The 18,481-nt window shown below is 40.0% G+C and overlaps 2 long non-coding RNA genes across 3 annotated transcripts; both read right to left on the reverse strand.

The window, feature by feature from the left end:
• Positions 1-15,529, reverse strand: LOC128904167 (uncharacterized). Of its 2 annotated transcripts, XR_008464420.1 has the most exons (4): positions 15,292-15,529; positions 14,600-14,698; positions 14,151-14,275; positions 1-674 (listed from the first exon to the last, which is right to left on the reverse strand). It is a non-coding gene; the product is annotated as an uncharacterized LOC128904167 (long non-coding RNA). The 2 variants fall into 2 exon arrangements; XR_008464419.1 differs by lacking the exon at positions 15,292-15,529 and having other exon boundaries at positions 14,600-14,960.
• An 861-nt stretch (positions 15,530-16,390) lies between these two features.
• Positions 16,391-18,246, reverse strand: LOC128904168 (uncharacterized). The gene is made up of 2 exons (XR_008464421.1): positions 18,178-18,246; positions 16,391-17,752 (listed from the first exon to the last, which is right to left on the reverse strand). It is a non-coding gene; the product is annotated as an uncharacterized LOC128904168 (long non-coding RNA).
• Between the last annotated feature and the right edge of the window lie 235 nt (positions 18,247-18,481).

Below are 18,481 nucleotides of genomic sequence, written 5' to 3' on the forward strand. Positions count from 1 at the left end.
ATAAAGAAAGAAAGGTTGGGGGAAGAACTAAGAGGAATTTTCAATTAAAGCTGCTTCAAAAAGAATAATAAGAACATTTTAGGATGAATTGGAGGTGGGGAGAAGGAGAGGAGAGCAGCCTGGCAAACAACGAGGAATAATCTCCCAAAGAATATGTGGGAGCCTCACTGACTAAATTATTTTTTTTTAATTTGTTTGGACAAAATTTAAAGAACATTCCAGTAAACTAGATGACTACATAACACAAACTATGATGAAATTAAATTGAATTATATAAGCTTGAGTTTAATTCCTTCTTCTAGAGGCATTTTATGAGTTTAATCTGTGATGATTTTATGCATTTTATTGTATATTTCAAACAGCCAATTCTCTTGCAGTCATCACCACAGAACCTGAACATCTCAGTCTATTAAAGGTATGTTTAATTTCTTCCCATGGGCTAAAATTTCAATTCCAGCTTTGTTTATGCCATTTTGCTCCGAGGAAGAAATGGCTGTGGCTAATTCCTCCTTCTGTCTGGTGTTCTTCATGACGAAGAACATCCTGGCTTGAAACAGAGTATTTTGCAGTACATTAAACTCCTGAAGTATCTTGCAGCCTCTGCAGATTCGCAGTTCCACTGGCCAGCCACCATTAGCATGCAACGTACTCTTCCCTGTTCAGATGGCCTTTTCCTGCAGGTCAGAATAAGGTCCAAGGGAAATGGAGAAAAAAAAATCAAAAATGAGGAAAATGAAACCCTGTTTCATTCAGTCACCTAAATAAATGGTCTATGATCCAGTGCAGTGCACCAATAAAATGTGTTTACTTTAGGTGACTGAATTAGAGGCTTGCTTTTCTTCCAAAACAGTCCGTTGTGAACTGGCTCAAATATAGGATTATTGCACTAGGGCATAGTTTCTTTACTAGCATTGATAGCATGTGGAAGAAAGTTCCTTTCAATTTGTGCATTATCACTGTAGGATATGCTTTATCTCTTATCCTGTTACATGAAGAATATTATTGCTTGAAAATGTCAAGGTAAATAATAGTCTTATCTTCCTTGTCAACAGTATAACGTGGTTTTCTTCTCACCTTGCTTCCTTAACAAGGTGTAAAATTGCAGTTTGCCTGATAAAACAGGGCAGTAAAAACAAAAGTGTAGTTAGAGATCGTATTCTTTTGAGCCATGAAACGGAAACTACAGAAAGAACTACAGGCAATAAAGAGAGTTTTCAGATACCCGTATCAGCTTAAATTACGCAGTTCTTTAAGAGGTGGGTTATAAAGATAAAGAGTTAATGATAAGAATGCTGTAACTGCAAGATATAAAAGTTTGTATTCCAGCAGTAATGCTAAAATACAGCTCTTCGTTTAAAAAAAAGCAGATTTTAAACTTTCATTGCCCTATCTGAGGAATCAATCCTAGAATCGCTTTTGGAAGTAAAGACTTCTGGGCCGATGCTTTGCTTCAGTGCACCTGCAAAGGCATAAAGCGTTAGTCAGAGAGAACTCAGTTGTGTTCTCGCAGCAGAATATGCTTGTGTTAAAGCTAAACATACAATCCAAGGGGCATTTACTGGACAAGGCATTTTGGAAAGGAGACCTAAGAAAAAAAAATTGAAGAATTTCTGAATTTTTTTGCATGTTAAATGGTATGCAACACACCTTTACTTTATCCTCTAGTTCCACTAAGATTTATGCCATCAGCTGGGACAGACATGTAGTTTTGCCCATGCTATGCCCCTAACATGAAAATGTATACGTGGACTTAGCCTACAAGCCTGGAAGCTAGCCACTCTGTCTGGGAATATTTATGCCTATGACTCAACACACACATACGCATCTATTAGTATGTTTACAGAAGCAGACCTTAGTCTAAAATTGTTGCAGGGTAATTTTACTATTACTAATTGGATGGTCTAAAACCAAATTGTTTATTCTTTTGTTAGTATTCGAATAACAATAATAGGATATGTTACCTTAATGGACATTAATCGTATTTCTTTTTCCAACAAGTATGCTAGATTGCCTTTTAAAGTCTTTGCTAGAAACAAATGGAATTGAAAGAATTTTGTGGTCATTAGATGAATCCAATTCACAGATATTTTAAATATTTGGTGAAATTACAATAAATGTCTGAAGTAATAATTTTTATGTGTTGTTAAATTTGTCATTTAAAATTAAATGCATCTAATTCCAAAAAGTATTATTCCTGCATTATTAAAATATTAGATTTCAATAAAAATATAAGGGTTCCAGTAGCAACACTGAGCATTCCAAGTTGCCTTTATTGCGTGCATATATATATATATATATATAGTCTCGGCTTTGATCAAGTTTGAAAGGTGAAATATGGTATGACTCTGGAGGGATTTGTCCTTTTCCTTTCTGAAATACCACAGCTCACTTAGGTGTCCTTCAGTGCCATCATCCTGCAATTGGCAGCACCTCCACAAGCCTCAGCTCCAGGGAAGATGTCAGGGAGTCCAGGACTTTTCATCTGGATGTTTCCCTGCAGGAGTGTTGTGATGAGGGAGGACAGCCCCAGCCTGCAAAAGGCGCCATGGAAGGGGGAATTCTCCCTCCTCTTCAGGGACATGCAGGAAACAGGATAAACCAGGACCCCAAAGCCTCATCAAAACATCTGAAAAACAGCAGTCAGGATAATCTGCTAATGAAGTGCTGTGTTGGCAGCTGGCTTGGTGTCAGGCTGTTCTACCTTTTGTTTTAATGACCCAGCTGAAGAGGCAAAGCCTCTAACGTTGAGGTTGAAACTGGCTGGGCATCAGTCACCTTTGCTGTTGAAAATCTGTAAGGTTGTTTTGCAAACGTTTTGACCGTCTCTCACACGTGATGACCTCTCCCAATGACATGGTTTTGTTTTTCTCTTAGGTATTCAGTCTCTGGTACAGCAGCAAAGACACCACAGTGGTTTCAGCCTATCTCAGGGTCAAATTGTAATTCCTTTTCTGCTCAAGACTGGGAGTAGTAAAATCCTTCTAGAGGAGTGTGTTTATTTAACGATGTCAAATATGGATCTTAACAATTCATTCTAAGTGAATCGGTGTTTGTATCTCTGTGGTGATAATTTTCTAATTTAATTTTTGCACACAAAATATCTATTACACAGTCCTTATGTTCCATCTATTATTTCAACTGCCATTATCATTTTATGATTTGTTTTTTTAACTGATGGTAATTGCACAAGAGACAAGTTAACAAATTAAGCTGCTTTGCAATGAAGGTTGGGGCAAGCTGTCTGACCTCCTGTCTCCCAGATGGGACATATCTGCTCGTGTCACTGCTCCTGTGTCATGTCACCCAAACGTGCCTTCACTGATACATAAGGTTGTCATCTAACAGCTGACACTTCGCTGCAGTTCCTGCTTCTGGCCACTTAATGTTTTTATCTCATTCATAGTTATAATTATTATGACAAGTGCAATTTGTTCCACAGTGACAGCATTGTTTTTTTAGTGACAGTGTTTATTTTAGTTATAACGTGGCTGTAGCTGGGTCATAGCATTGAAATCAAAGCCATTGGTAATCATGGAGGTATTCACTTCAGCAAAATAATGTTGAGTATTTATAATGAAATAAAATAGGAGGCAAGGTACTAAGCAGACCTAAAGGCACCAATCCACACAACTTTTTTGATGAAACTATTTCTGTTGGTGAAAAAAAAAAGGAATATGGTTACCAAGGAATTGGATGCAAGTGTTTGAAAGCCAGAAAAATATATACAACTGTTAAAGCCAAAGCAAATGCGTTTGGCTTGGGTTTTTTTTTTTTTCCTAAGGCACATGTACACTCTACTGAGATACAGCCTTATAGCTTTATAAGTAAACAAAACCACATTAAAAAGTAGAGCTTTTTACTAGGAATCAGTGACTGAAGTATTTTTAGGTCCTGACCCCTTCTAATTCTACTGTGTTTACTTGCTTCCTTATTAACAAGCATAAATAAGTAAGACTGTGGAAGGAGAGTTACAACCTTTCAGCCAAAATATGTTCTCAAGACTTTGTGTCATCTGCCTTGTTCTACCAAAATGTCAAAACCTCAAAACAGAAGTCCACCTTAACCCTCAACTCTTTCCAAACACAGTGGCTAAGACTCCTTTTTTAATAGGGGAGTTTCCTGGAATATTTATATATATTTAGAAAAAAAAGAGTGAAAATGAAGTAGACTCTTCAGTTTTGTGTTTTCCAGTTGTTTTCAGCTAAACACTGTGTAGCCCTTAATCATGGAACTGCTGAAAAAAAACAATAACAAAAAAAAAACCCTCCCAGCATGAACATTATTTACATCAAGTACATATTTTACAAAAGTAGAGACTGAATATAGTTCCTCTCTTTATTTTAAATGTTATGCCTCCACTGAAATCACTGTCTGGTTTCAGAGTTCACCTGCTAGTACCGAGTACAAGGTTGTAAGTCCGCAGACGTTCTGGGCTTCTGAAGGAATTTAGGAACAAAAAGGCTGAGGCGATATTAGGAAAAACATGTTCCATTAAAACCAGCGACAGCTCTACTGCTGAAGTGGGCACCCCCATAGATCCAAGGGTTTTTTTCACCTCACAAGCATCACAAGTGAAGAATGTATTGAGGCACTTCATTTGCAGAACTAGATTAAACACAAGGCTTTATCATCAGCACACCTCCAAAGATGCAATTTTGAGCCTGGAACGTAATTTAGCCTTAAGAAGGCACCTGCTCTTGCAGCAGTTATTATGTTGCAATCGAACCTTATCAGGAGAAATCACCCTCCTTGAAGTTCAGCAGAGAAACATAAAGCAGGAAAGGGGAAAAGGCAAGAGAATTCTATGATGCTAAAAATTTCAGTGTGTTACTTCTCCAAGTATGTTTTTAAAGGTCACTCCTTTTTCATTTCACTGTACATGAAGAAGGTCTGAAAGATTTAAGAGATCTTATTTGACTTTAGAGAAGACATTAAAAGACACAGTCTTTGGCTATCCTTAAGGATACCTCAAAGGCAGGTGAAGGACCAGGTGGGCTAGAATATTACAAAAATACCAAAGCAATGAAATACGATTAAATTGAAATGGGAAATTAGTTTGACTTAATCCCCTTAAGGGTCTGAATTCCGCTAATGATTTTCTATTACATGTCATTCATGAAATTCAGCGGTGAATAGAGATTGAAAAGATGGCATGTAAGGGCAGATTTGATACTTCAGTGCTGAAGTTTCAACTGAAGTTGAAATTACAAAATAGGTAAGTTTCTCCGTGCAGCTGGAATGACTGAGGCTGTATGTGGCTGGAAACAGCCCTCTACCTGACCGACTTGGTGAAGCTGTAATTCTTTCCCGTGGCTGAGGCAAACTGGAGAGCTCTGCCTGGTGCGGATTCCCTGCTGACCTGAAGTGATGAGATCGTTCAGTCAATCCTCCCCAGCTGGGGACACCTCGGTGGTCTCTTCTTTCCTGATGACTATTTACATGACATCTGTTGGATATTAATTTCTTCCAAGGTCCCTATCTTTGTTGCCTTTGGTTGGAGTCAGCTTATAGGTTTTAAAGTTATCAAGTAAACTTGCAGAGGGACCTATTTTGATGAAAAAAGTTGGGCTGAAAATAGTTTTAAAACAGATCCACTCTGAATGCAGAAGAAGTCCAAGTCACGTATCTTGTTAAGCAATGAACTATTTTTTCCTATATCCTCAACTACTGTTCAGACTAGACTATAGATAATGCATTTTTAAGTTCAACATTTGGCTACTATTCAACAAAGTTCAAAAAAGCTACTTGCACCCTACATTGAAACCAGCAGGTTTGGTTACTACTTTTTCCATCTGAAAGTTCAAAATTTTGTTACGTCCTGGAGTTGATGAATTCTGGGAGAGTTTGAACATTTTTCTGCTGCGCGCATCTCTATAACTGAGATGTTCATCTTTGGAGTTTACTTAGATGAGATGAAGCATTCCTCCTGCTGAGACCTCTGGCTTGGTCATTTTTTGCTTCTTTTAAACAAAATACGTTCCTTGCTGCCACTTAACAGATCAAGAGGAGAGGTACTCTGATTGCCCTGATGATTGCTTGTCATCTTCTACATGGGGTCAGTCAAAACCACTGAGGCTTTGCATGAAAATGGAGGTTTGGTAGCTTGAAGATGTGCCCTTTCTTGCTTCTTTTCATCGTTTCTCATCATATAACTGCAGTTGAGAATTTTTTTCCTCATTGCTTCAGCTGAGCCCTGCAAACTTAACTTCATTTCTGTTGTCAATCTACAAAAGACTGGGTGAATTTCATCAGTGTTGCTGTACAGGGAGCACAATGGCAAATGAAGTTTGCACAAAGTAGAGAAGGTAAAAAATTAATCTTGCACATCATATGTTAACAATATTGTTTCCAGAAAAAGACAGAGCTACCAGTGTAGACAGTGCAGTATGTGGCTATGATCAACAAAATGTTTTAAGAATTATACATGTACAGATCCTGCAACGTCAGCTGAAATCTGTGTCCAGCCTGAAAGACTACAGAATTAGGAGACGCTGAAGGGGCATGAAAAAAGGCATCTAATTGAATTAGAATTTTTTGCCTAAGAAATGAAATAAATAAGAAAAGATTCAAATATGCAAGCCTGAGGCTTAGGAGAAAAAAAAAAAAACAAAACACAGCAGCCCTTTCCTGAGCACTGTGAAGGAATGGAAAACCGAGGGGGAAGGGGGGAGTGCTCCATTGGCATCTTGTGGATAGAAAAGGAGCTGAACAGAAATGGGCAGGCTTGAAACCTGCTGTTGGAAGTTTATGCTTTGTTGCATTTCTGTTAACAAGTCAGCCACTGAGAAAAAGCATGGTATAAATTTGAAACAGTGATGTAATTACAGTAACGTGTGAAAAGCCTGGGCAAACTAACTTGGCATTAATGTGCTCGGGGCCAGCAGTCATCCTAATCTAAAACCTCCTTTTCAGCCTGGGGATGCAGCGGCTCCTAGAAGGGGAATGGAAAACTCCGTAAAAAACAATCTTCCTGGGGCAACGAGGATTATTTGTGTCTTTATATGTGATCTCCTATGAAAAAGCACAAAATCACTAAGGAGTGACTAACGAAAAGGAACAGCCAGCAGGATGGACAGTAGGAAAGGTCAGCAGGTGACTGGGAGCAACTAATCTAAATTACATGGTGACACTTGGGCACGCAGCAGCCTAAACCGAGGCAGGTGGTCAATCTACTGGGCTTGACACTAAGAACCAGTGAATAAAGCACTACCTAAGGAGGTAAGTAGCTGTCACTTGCCCTAAGAAATCAAAGGATAACTCTATAACTACTGTCCTTTAGGGAAAGTGTAGTTGCGGTCCCATTTCCCTTCCTTTACTTTCCTCCTTTCTAAGTTCTGTTTTGTTAAGCCATTTGATTTGTCTTTTGTAAATGGGAAGTAGAGTGTTTTTCAGGTCACTTTTTAGTAAATATTCCCTAGAAATTCTGGGTCAAGATCTAGCAAAAGGCTTGCGAAGATAAAAATAGAATAGAGAATGTGGTTCATAAGATTTCATTTTCTTAGTCTTGTAGTACAAGAGGAGGCAGACTGTGAAGCTGACAACTCATATATTTGAAACTGAGTGTTGTCTTTTCATCAAAGAACAAAAAAGACTGTGAAACTCACTGCTCCAGCATGTTATTGAAGTCAAAACACACAGCAAAAGTCTAAAAGGGAGGGAAGTATTCTCTTGTCCTGAATTACTGTATTTCTGGATATTCTTGTTATTTATATAAGAGGTGTTAAAAGAAAAAAACAGCTTGAAACACGATGTTTAAGCAAGTTAGTAATTAGGATGAAGCCTCCATCACCCCAATTCTGTCAAGAATATGTTTGGGTTTGTTTTGGTTTTGTGTGTTCTCAGAAGCATTGGGAATTGACAACAGTTAGAGATACACAATTGGGCTAAATGACCATAATACAGTATGGCAAGTTATACGCTCCAGTGAGCTCAACGTTTTCTCAGAAATAAAACTAGGTTTAGCCCACAGAGAGAGCATGTCAGTGATCAAACTATATGTGCCTTGAGGAAAAACAGTGGAAAGAATCTCTAAGGTTTAATTCTGTAAAGCAAAGTTTCAAAGAGGCTACTGAAGAGCAAGTAATTGCTCCAAACTCCCTCTTTCTGAAAGGTCAATTTTTAGTTTCCTTTAGGAGAATGGGAAAAATACATGTTACACAACTGTTCAGAAAATCCCTCGTTTTTGTAGGAAGTCAGTTCTTCTAGGCAACTTAGGCTTTTGGGAAATTCATTTATGCAGAGACACGTTTCAGGTGTTAGTGTACAACTATTGGGGCTTGGAAAACCTGGTTTGCCAATGCAACAGACCATGAAAACGGGGAGTTAGATTCCTCATTAGATTTATAGCTCTGCTTAGCAATTAAAATTTCTAACTTAAAATGCAATTGCCAACTGTTGAGATCCTCGAAAGCGCTACCATTCCTGTGGAAGGGTCTGTCACAGTTCCACCCAAGAGTCTTTAAAGTTCACCGTATTTGGAAAGGCTCATTTTGATATTCATTCTCCCACAAATACAAAATCTGATAGCAGTAGTCCCACTATCCAACTTGGTATGGAAGAACAGAATCCAGCTCCTACTGTAACCTGCTTATTTTTCAATAGTAGCATAGTTTACTGCTAATGGGAACAGTGCAGAATACAATATTTTTGCTTACATGTCTTTTTCATTAGTAGTTTTATGATAACACTGAAACACCACATCCTGGAAAACAAAGCAAGGGAGGCTGTATTGTTAAGGTGGTTTTACAAGCAAAATGAAGATAGGCACAAAGCCTGCATAGGGGTTTTTAATACAGATATTGTGGGTAAAACCAGCAGCTGCATTGTCACCTGCACTGAGATGTAGGTGCGTTCTGTGTTCACTTCCTCACCTGGCCACATGAGAACTGCTCCTGAAATTTCTTCATCAAGACTAGACCATTCAGAGCAACGCTATATAGAAGGTTCATGCCTTCTTCAAGGTGTTAATATAACCAGATGCCATTTGCTTCTCATCACATTTTCAAAATCCCTGGGAGAGGTTTTTAATTGCTTCGATTTTTCTTCATCAGTTTAAGATACTCAACCTGCTAATCTGTATCTTATTATATTCAGAAATCAGTTACAAAAATATTTGTGTAGTACCTAATGTAATTTGTTACTCAAAGGCTCACTCCATTCTATTGCAGTAAGTTAAAATATAGAGTAAAGTTAGTCTCTCAAGACCTATGAGTCTCATTAGTAGTCCTGATGATTTCAGTTGAAGAACTGCTCACAATGCATTTTGGTTTGCAGAACTGGCAGTCTAAATTTTTCCAGATTCAGTGAAATCTAAACCACTTTTTCCTATACAGTAGGCAAAGCCACTAACAAATCTGTGGGACAAGAAAGATAATTCAGCAAATCAAGGAAAGATGGATTACATGATACTGTTTGCTGTAAATTAAGCTGGGTCCATTATAATTCTTTACACAAGGTGTCAGAGCTGTAGCAAAAAAATGGGGAGAGAACACAGGAATTCCCCCAGATCTTTTTTCTTGCAAAGCAGAGGAGGATGCACTTGAGACATTGATACTGCAGAGAAGGATGTGGGTAATTCTGGTTTCATGTTTGGTCTGAGTGGGTGTATCTCAGCCACCCTTTGAGGGATGTTCTACTCTTCCTGTAGAATAGATGCACTGTCAGGCGTAGACCCAGCTGTGCAACGTCAAGCCACCTGCTAGAGCATGGGGATCTGAGAGTGAGCAACCAAATCTCAGTGAGTGGTTCACTGTGGTGCCCAGTTTTGGGCACCACGCTGCAAGGGTATAGAGGCAGGCTGCCCGTGGGCATTTCTGCAGGTGTCACATGAGCTGCTTGAGAGGCTGACACTGCATGAGGGACAGGCACACCTTGACACAGGTTGTGCTCAAGTGTATAGGGGGGTGCTGTTAAAACTGCTAACTTCTGTTGTACTTCTGTTGAAATATAATACATTCAAATAAAAGCATGGAACTCTCTGACCTTGTCTTTAATTATTTTTGCTTCAGTAAAATTTGAGCATTTTGTAATAATACAGATGTAAAAATCCACGTATTTTTGCTTTAGCTGTTGTGTGATGACATCTTGGTCTTTCATGCAGTAAGACTAGTCTTTTGAATAAAACTATTCATATGTTTGCACTGACAGGGACTTCAGTCCTTCATACACACCCTCTGAACTACTAACCCAGGATGGGTAGATACAAAAGGAAACAAGTTCAATCTAATTAGTTGGATGTCCCAGCTAGCAAGTGGCAAAAACACAAGCAGGTCTGCAATGGCTGCAGCAATACTGGCTCAGGAAACAGCCCGCACCCTCCCCTGCCCCCACTCAATAATTTCTGGAAAAGCATTTGCTTCTCCATTATATAACTGAATAGTTCAAGTTTCTTTCACCTTAGTAAGACACCGGTCTCACAGATAAAAGCTGTCAAGTGCAACAAACACCAGTCCTGAAATCTGCAGGCAAGTCAGTGAGACCAGGATGTGACAACGAAACTCTAAAAGACCTTTGCTCTTAAGGAGGTTACTAAAAGAAGTATCACACTTAATCACATAGGGCATAAACACTGGAGGTAGATATTCATTTACTTGTCTTTGCACAGACCTCTGCATGGTGACAGTTAGCCCAGCTCTGTGCTGGTGTAACACAGCAGGACTCTGCTAACTTCACAGCTGTGCCACTTTAAAACAAAGAATTTGGCCTGTTTTAAGGCTGGAGAGCTGCATGATTCTGTTACCCTTGTTTCTATATAGAAAACAGAAGCATATAAAAAAGTAATAGGGAAGAGTGCTACCTCAGCAGTTTGCAACGACAGTGGTACTGCTATGGGTTACTAACTCCAACCTTGTGCCAGCAGTTTGGCTAAGAGCCCCAGGCGCGGTGCAGGAGAAACCCACTATATGATATATATATGCAAGCAAGTGCTCTGCCTTGAAATGAGAGCCGACAGGCAAAGCCAGTGCAATACATTGGAAGCATTGTTTTATTGCTGCCTTACTGCTGAGATTGCTGAACGGTCATGAAAATGTCTGGTGCTGCTGCTGCCCTGTTCCAGCAGGACGTGACCTGCTGCAGGAGATGGCCGCACGCTGTGTCTGGTTTGGTCTGCAGCAGCAGCTCGCATAAAGGCTGAAGAACTGGAAATATCAGACGAGTCCTCTCTGCACAACTGAGTTTCCAGCAGTTGGATTTTCGCCAGCTAAACTAGCACAATTTAAAAGTAAAACAGAATTTCTACCCTGGTTGGAGTGTCAGCTGCACTAAACCCACATAGAAGCTGGTCCCAGGGAAGCAAAGTGGGCCTTTGGGTCCTCACTCCAGCCCCACAGCCCCCGCTGCCAGCCAGGCCCCACGGCTTTGGGTCACTTTGTTCATTTTCTGTGCTTAAGGGTTCTTGACTGCACACAGCAATCTTGGATTACGAAGGAGCATAGGCTACATCTCAACTGTTTTAAGTGCTGCCAAGAAAAAAGGGGACTTGGGTCAAGCCCAAGCTAGCCAAGCACAGAATTGCCAAACCAAGGCTTTCAATAAATCAGTTCCCAGAAAGTCATGAGACTGGCATTAAAAAAAACAACTCATGAGGCCTTAATAATAGTTTGGGGTTCTCTTTATTTCCCTTCTGTGCTCTTATATTCAGGTTTCTCTTCGAGCCTGGGAAGAGAACTTTTTGTTTGCTTGGTTTTATATTTTCAATTCCTAGCCGATTACCTGATTTTGAAATGACAGGAAAGAAGGCTTTGATTACAATACTTTAAAAAATACAAAATTCAGCATCTTTGAAAACACCACTGTACAAGTTCCTGATGTGATATACATGCTCCTAGGGTGTCAGAGAGAAGGATCATTTTTTCTAACTAACTCCAGTTACACCATTGGAGGAGAAGCATAACTGATAAGCTTATTACAACCTGGATTCCCATGGAGTCCCAAATGTGCAAGTACTTATTGGTAAGCCTCTGGCTCTTACTTTTAAAATATAACAGATGTGATCATTCACATGCATAAATGTTTGCAGCTTCAAAACGTCCTTCCCTACATGTACATGGAGGTATCTAATTTGGCCTGTTACACAACTGCTGATGTATACCTTAAGAAGCTGAGCCCCATGAGCCCCAGTATTGCTTTATACACTGATTAGCATTTTTATTTTTCAGTCATATCAATTATGACTCCCAATGACTGTGAACAACAGCAACAAATGTTGAAATTATAGCCTTTGACCAGAGAACATTTTGACATATATGCATTTTATTACTTCAGCTTCTTGCCAGTTCTCCACATTCTCATTTTTATTCGAGAAATCTCTCAATTTCCTACTTCCGGATGTAAAAATCTGATGAAAACTTTTGCCTCCCTTCACTACTGGTACGTGCAGCGTGTTCAGTGCTGAGAGCAAGATGGAGCCCTAGCTTGCTATGCCTCCTGGTGGACACACAAACCTCCTGCCTTGGTACACTACCTTTGTGCATCACACTTTCTCTAAGAATCTTATACTTAATAATTTCTCATGTGTAATTGAGCTGCTTCTCATTACAATTCAATAGGCTACCACTAAAAGTAAATGCATTCCTTCCTAGTGGACTATACAAAGATGAAGAATACTTTGTATAGCGTGAAGTATACTTTGTATAGCACATAGATGAAGAGTATCTCCTATCTTCCAGCAACTTGCAGATCAAAGACTTCAGACAGGGCCTGGACATGGTGGTTTTGTATTTAATAGCCTACACTGGATTTCCCTTTCATGACCTTGTGCAGTTGTATTTTGAACACACTTGAAGTTCCCCTATTGATGGAAGCAAATACTCACAATGAAAATCTGACCTTAATTCAGTGATGACAAATTCTGCTTTGTTTTGAAAATTCCACATTAAATTGTCCATGCACTTTTTCAACTTGTCGTAGGAAGGAGCTGTTGCTATGAAATGTTATGCATAACATGAAGTAGAGGAATTTCAGAAATACAGAGGACTCAGTGAAGTCTTCCTGTGGAAAAGCTCACGTACCTTTCTATTAAAGAGTATCAAGGCTTTGAGAAAACTAACTTTAAAATCCCTACTCAGAGATGTAAATTCTCATGCAAATTTCACAGTCTCTTACATATGACAGAACGACAGCTTTGAAGCAACTAATTATTTACAGTTTATCAGAATCCCATAGCAGTAATTCACCTTTCTGTTATAAGACAGACCGACCTCCTCAGCTTTCCTCTCTGAGTTGATAACACCAGGCTCTGTCTTATTCCCAGAGCTTTACCTCTTTCAGTGACAAAAATCCAAAGATTTCTATCTGTTTCCCACTGTATTTCAGGTGCTATAGTGATACCAGCAAAGACAAAGCAATTGCAAACAAAACACTCTCCTGCCCTGCTGCATTGCAGTTACCGGATCCTCACCAACAAAGTGCCAACATTCCCAAATATCTCTTTAGCGGCAGAATTGCTTGGCAGCTACACACACACTGTGATGGTACTCAGATTACCTGCCTTTTATGGAAAGACAAACCACTTTAATTCCCAAAATACAAACAACCACCCCAGGAGCATTTTACCTATCCATTAATCCTTCCTTGGCTGATGACCTTTCCTTCACATTCCTGCCTTCTATCAAGCATCCGTTACCTCAGACCTCACCGCTCTCAAGTCCTATGCTCCTCGGATGAAGGTAAGAACAAAGTGCCTAGCCTGCGTGTCCCACTCACTCAGCTACAGACTGAATCTTGGATGGTTTCTGACTGGTTGGAGCTTCCTATGATCAATTATTACATTTTATTTAAGTTTGGTTGCTTAAAATTATATCAAGGTCTGTGTTACAGAACTGTCAGGGGCAGGTGGACAGAAAGACCTTGGTCATTTACAGGGTCTCAGAATTAGAAAAATCAGGTTGAAGAGATGCCATAGTTTGGAGGAACAAACAGACAGAAAATGTTCTGTGTCAGCAGCTCACATGACCACTCCTGCCCCCAGTCATATGAAGGTTTCCAAGATGAAATAATGTGGCCTGCTGCTCTCCTGTCTTTTTTTTTTTTTTTGTAGGGGCTTAGTTGCACTCTTGTAATCAAAAAGAAACTGTAGACGGAGGACTGAACTGGAAGAGTCATGCCAAAAACCAGAGTGGGGAATCCTAGGATACCACAAACCATGTTACCTTAGAGGAGAAACTGCATGAGATGGTTCTGCTCCCATGCTGGTTAGAAGGAGATGATCACAAAAGGAGAGCTCCACATGGACCATGGATCCTGTCCTTTCTCTGGATCTCCTTGAGTATTTCAACTGAAAGGGAGAATTTGACACAATTTGGCTTCCAAGAAAATCCAGGTTAAAACACATGTTCACACAGACCTTTGATAATGACAGAAAAGCTAATCACGTACAGAAGTCTGATTACTTGGTGGATTTGTTATTTTTAAAATCTCTTTAAAACAGCTGGACTTGCATTTTGTAAATATGCATTCATGCCATGTCTCTTGTAGATAGAAAATGAAGACAGATCATCTGTAATATCTTACAGAAATTATCTGCTGATAATTGGTATACATATGCAATGTTTTTATCATCCTGAACCCTGAATTTTATGCCAAATAGAATATGTGGTACCTTTGCTCAGCAGCATAAAACAATCAAAGCTGGGACTGCTGTTCTCACAGAATACATCTTCTTGTTTTGCACAGGTGGCCTGTAGGCTGGTTGATGGACCTGAAATGGCTGGAAACCAGTTTCTTCTTTTTCCTTTCCTTTTTTTTTTTCTTCTTTTTTTTTTTTTTAAACCCCCAGGTGAGTTTTTGCATAGGTCACCTCTATGAATCCACTCCACACCTGGCTCATGAACAGCCCATGAAGCTGTCACTAGAACAGCAAAAGGGAGGGAGAGGCAGGGAGGAGCAGGAGCAGGACCATATCAGCTTCACACCAGATTTCTATAAATCACCATGGGACTACACTCCACGGCCTCGATGATGAAGCTGAGGACAGAAGATTGTGTGAATACCTGTGTATTATCTTGTTGAAATTGTTTGCCATCTAGTGGCACACTGTGTGTAATTTTACTCTCTTTTATTTCACTCTGCTCCTCTTATTTCATCGAGATGTCCTGACCTAATTTGCGCCACCATTTTCTTCAAATTTACCCACCCAAAATCATTCATTATGTAGAAATTATGAGGGAATTAGGAGGGTTCTGTGATTGGGGGTGGGGGGTGTCAGGGAGCAGCAAGAGCTGGCTGCTCTGCAATGGCAGGTGTGCCGGGAGCCAAGCACAATTACAAGGCAGGTTAAAGTGGCCGCCTCACCAACAAGGAGCCAGGATGCGGAACGTCAAGACAGGGTCAAGACTGGGTTGGGAGACAGTGGTCAGGATCAGACGCAGTCCAGCGGTCACCCAGCAGGGCCGCAGTGATGAGGCAGGTCCGAAGACAAGCCAGGATGCCAAGACAGCGAGCCCAGGTCAGGGCCAGACTCATGGAGATGTGAGAAGGAGCACAGCTGCACTGTGGCACAGGCAAGGGCCAGCGCAAAGCCTCAGCTTAAAGGTGTCTCTCAAGGGAAAGGAGAGGCAGGCCCTCGCTACGAGCTTTTTTCACAACAGCCCTTATCAGTGAAGGAGCTGACCTTGGACTCTGCCAACTGAAATTCTGCAAGGGGGTAACGTGCTGAGGGTCACAGTAGCCTGAGGGCTGGAACAGAGCTATGGAACACGTCCAACATGGGGGGTAAAGTCGGTTAATGGAAATGGCCTGATGCGTTAAAATGGCATGTGAATGAAAATCCCATATGAAAGTTGATCAAAGCAAAGTTCAAAGAGTTTACAGTGTTCAGTTTGGGGGAACCAAGAACTCTTGCTGTTAACAACAGCTTCATTAATGAGAAGCAACAAGAGACATCTGAGTGATAAACTAATCATGAAATCATTTGAAGCTACTAATTTGATGTGTACCTGAAAAAAAACCACCAAATACAATCCTAGGATGTACCAGGGCCACACATTTCTATTAGAGACACTGTACAAGACCTGAAGTGAATGTACTAACTAGTCGTCCGTGTTTAACAAGGGTGAATTCAAACTAACATATGTGCAAATGGCTCAGAAGAACAGTAAGAGTTTCCTGTCTTATGAAAGGAGACTACTAACAACAGAAGCTAAAATAAAAGGGCTGGAGGGATTACAACAAATAATGGGTGTACATCACAAAGAACAAAAAGTATTTAAACTCATGGGCAGCAGTGGCCAAGGACAAATTGGTATAAATAATATTATACTAAGAATTAAACTAATAAAACAAATTATTTGAAAACTAATAAATAATTATGCCTTCTGCCCTTCCAAAGAGTGAAATTTTGGGACTGTTTTTCAGTGCAGTTAATAACAACATGAAAACTTTAAGAAATGGATAAATACTTCTGTATTTATTTACTTGAGTTGCATGTGACAGCAAAGGTTTACATTAGAAGGTACAGAGGGTCCCTTTCAGATTTATTTCCGGCATTAACCATTAATTTATGACAAGCAGACTTCTGGTTAAAGTCAGACTAGTTTGTCTGATGTGCTCTTTTGGCTATACAATATTAGAAGTCCACATAAAGCTGTATGTATTTAGACATATATTACCTTACCAGTATGCATATATGACCCTATGCTGTAGTGACAATATTGAAATAAACTGTATTATTTGTGGCCACATTCTCTTGTGTTGCAAAAGAGTAAAACCTAATAAAAAAGCTCAGCATGGGTGAGGGGATACCAGTATACTAGCCGAGGATCTGGCCCTCAGAGTATTTATTTCAGTGACTGCTCTATGATATATTCACATATGTTAACTGCATTTATATTAATATACGATTTAATAAACATATTGAGTGCATTGATTTCAGCTATATTTAAAAAATATTTACGAACAGTATTTTGAATAAACACAATTATTTTGCTAGTAATCAAAGAACAATTGAAAGCTAATCTGCCTGTATGACACAGTGGCAACCCGTGTAAAGTTCCTGCAGCCACTGTAACAGGTACAATTTTTAAGGAAATTGCCAAGAAAAAACGGTCAACCACACGTCAGATGAAATATAGAGATATACTGTTCATCTAGGTAACGCTTTCAAAACCCTATGCTAAATCTAGATGGGGACAGCAGTAAATTTGTTTATGGAAAGAATACTGGATTGTAAAGGATAATGACGTGAAACAAATTTGGTATAACAGGATTCATACAGCGTAGGTGATACAAAAGCTACTTTGACATAGCAATAATTGAAATAAAGCTTAAAAGACAAGATTCAGACTATGAAAAATCTTACATTGGCCATATTTGTAGTGGGTAAAGGGAATCCCTCTGATGACATTGACTCTAACTTAGAGGGTAGCATCTATATACCTGAAACAGAGAAAAATGGCATATTCGGGTCACTTGGCTTACGGACAGACAGTTTAGAGGCTCTTCACAGAATCACAGAATGATAGGAGTTGGAAGGGGTGTTTGGAGATCATCTAGTCCAACCCCCCTGCCAAAGCAGGTTCACCTAGAGCAAGTTGCACAGGAACATGTCCAGGCGGGTTTTGATTATCACCAGAGAAAGAGACTCCACCACCTCTCTGGGCAGCCTGTTCCAGTGCTCTGTCACCCTCAAAGTAAAGACGTTTTTCCTCATGTTGAGATGGAATTTCCTGTGTTCCAGTTTGTGCCCGTTGCCCCTTGTCCTGTTGTTGGGCACCACTGAAGAGTCTCAACATTCCCACCACAACCTTCCCCTCTCCTTAAAGAAAATATACCAGTTTAAGTTATATAGTATGATGTTATCTCTTTCTTTGATCTTACTCTGGTGCAACAAAAACACACTCCTAAAATCATAAGGCATCAGGAATAATCATAATAATAGCTACCTCAAGCACATCAGAAGTAAACAACATTTCCTCCTTTTCCCCATTTATTTCCACTCCTGTTTGAATGAAACATTTCAGAGTAAATGCTCCATTTCTTTCTCATTCACTCAGCACTCTCCCGTCTTGGTGTGGCAGGGTGAAGGGGATCTACATAACCATCTAATCAAGACTTGTAGAGCAATGTTTACATTGCAGAGAGCCAAATTAAGTCTACATGTTCAATGTAACCTGCTCAGGAAATCTCAAAATTTCCTATTGCACATACTGATAATTTGAGCCATTCAGCATGAATGCTCACCTCCTGTTAAAACCTCCGATGGCATTGCTGTCCCTTTGTTGATACCTGGGTTTTAGCAGCTGATCTTCTGTCACTAATTGTCACTAACTAACTGTCACTGATCTTCATTCTGTCCCAGTAATGAAGAACTGGGAATTTCTTGGTGGTCCTGCCTGGCTTGGTGGTCCTGCTCGCTGGTCCTGCACTTCCCTGGTGCTGTGCTTCTTGGTCTGCCTGGAGCCAAGGAGCCCAGTCCCTCACAGGCCAGGCCTCCCAGAGGGACATTTGGGATGTAGTGACTGGTCCTGAGTGCCACCGCCACCAC

This window comes from Rissa tridactyla, chromosome 1 (assembly GCF_028500815.1).
Source record: "Rissa tridactyla isolate bRisTri1 chromosome 1, bRisTri1.patW.cur.20221130, whole genome shotgun sequence".
Lineage (NCBI taxonomy): Eukaryota > Metazoa > Chordata > Aves > Charadriiformes > Laridae > Rissa > Rissa tridactyla.